The sequence below is a fragment of the Cebus imitator genome, unplaced genomic scaffold (assembly GCF_001604975.1).
Source record: "Cebus imitator isolate Cc_AM_T3 unplaced genomic scaffold, Cebus_imitator-1.0 Scaffold374, whole genome shotgun sequence".
Classification (NCBI taxonomy): Eukaryota; Metazoa; Chordata; class Mammalia; order Primates; family Cebidae; genus Cebus; species Cebus imitator.
The window spans coordinates 1124214-1125743 of record NW_016107689.1 but is presented as its reverse complement, the minus strand read 5'-3'; the positions used below and the strand labels follow the sequence as shown (position 1 = coordinate 1125743).

The following is a 1530-nucleotide window of genomic DNA, read 5'->3' as shown; positions in this document are numbered from 1 at the left end:
TTTCCATGTCTCTGAAAAAGACATGATCTCTTTTCTTTTAATGGATGTATAGATTCCATGGCTTATATGTACCACATTTTCTTACACCAGTCTATAATTAATAGGCATTTGGGTTGATTCAATGTCCTTGCTATTGTGAATAGTACTGTAATGAACATATGTGCATATGTCTTTGTAATAGAATGCTTTATATTCCTTTGGGTATATTATGCAATAATGAGATTGCTGGGTCAAATGATATTTCTATTTCTAGCTCTTTGAAGAATAACCACACTGTCTTCCACAGTGGTTGTACTAATTTACATTTCCACATACAGTATAGAAGTGTTTCTATTTCTCCACAACCTTGCTAATATCTGTTGTTTCTTGACTTTTTAATAATGGCCATTCTGGCTGCTGTGAGATGATATCTCACTGTGGTTTTGATTTGCATTTCTCTAATGAAATGTTGAGTCCTATATATATATATATATATATATATATATAAACATATATATATATATATATATATATATGTTTGTTGGATGTATGAATGTTTTCTTTTGAGAAGTGTCTGTTCATGTCCTTCACCCACTTTTTAATGGGGTTGTTTATTTTTTTCTTGTAAATTTGTTTGAGTTCCTTGTAGATTCTGCATATGACACCTTTGTTGAATAGATAGATAGCAAAAATTTTTTCCCACTCTAGGTTGCATGTTTACTCTGATGATACTTCTTTTGCCATGTAGAAGCTCTTATTAGATTCCATTTGTCAATTTTTGCTTTTTTTTTTTTTTTTTTTTTTTTTTTTTTTTTTTTTTTTTTTTTTTTTTTTTTTTTTTTTTTTTNTTTTTGCTATTGCTTTTGGCAATTTCATAGTGAAGTTTTTGCTTTTGCCTATGTCCTGAATGGTATTGCCTAGATTTTCTTATAGGATTTTTTATAGTTTTGGGTTTTACATTTAAGTATTTAATTCATCTTGAGTCAGTTTTTGTATTAGGTGTGAGGAAGAGGTCCAGTTTCAATTTCCTCCAAATAGTCAGTTATCCCAGCACCATTTGTCAAATAGGAAATCCTTTCCCCATTGTTTGTTTTTGTCAAGTTTGTTGAAGATCAGATGGTTGTGAATGTGCAATCTTATTTCTGATTTCTCTGTTCTGTTCCATTGGTCTATGTGTCTGTTTTTGTACAAGTACCAGGCTGTTTTTGTCATTTTAGCCTTATAGTATAATTTGAAGTCCAGTAAGGTGAAGCCTCCAAATTTGTTCTTTTTGGTTAGGATTGTCTTGGCTATACGGGCTCTTTTTATTCCATATGAATTTTTAAATAGTTTTTATGAATTTTAAAATAGTTTATAATTTTGTGAAGAATGTAAATGGTAGTTTAACAGGAATAACATTAAATCTCTAAATTACTTTTGGTACTATGGCCATTTTCATGATATTGAAAAATATGGAACCTTCACAAATGTGCATGTCATCCTTGGGCAGGGGCCATGCTCATCTTCTCTGTATCCTTCCAATTTTAATATATATGCTGTCTAAGTGAGCAT

General features: G+C 30.3%; 1 non-coding gene across 1 annotated transcript; it reads right to left on the bottom strand.

Moving 5' to 3' along the window:
• Positions 1-1424: 1424 nt before the first annotated feature.
• LOC119468075 lies at positions 1425-1530 on the bottom strand. Its single transcript, XR_005196697.1, has one exon. It is a non-coding gene; the product is annotated as a U6 spliceosomal RNA (small nuclear RNA).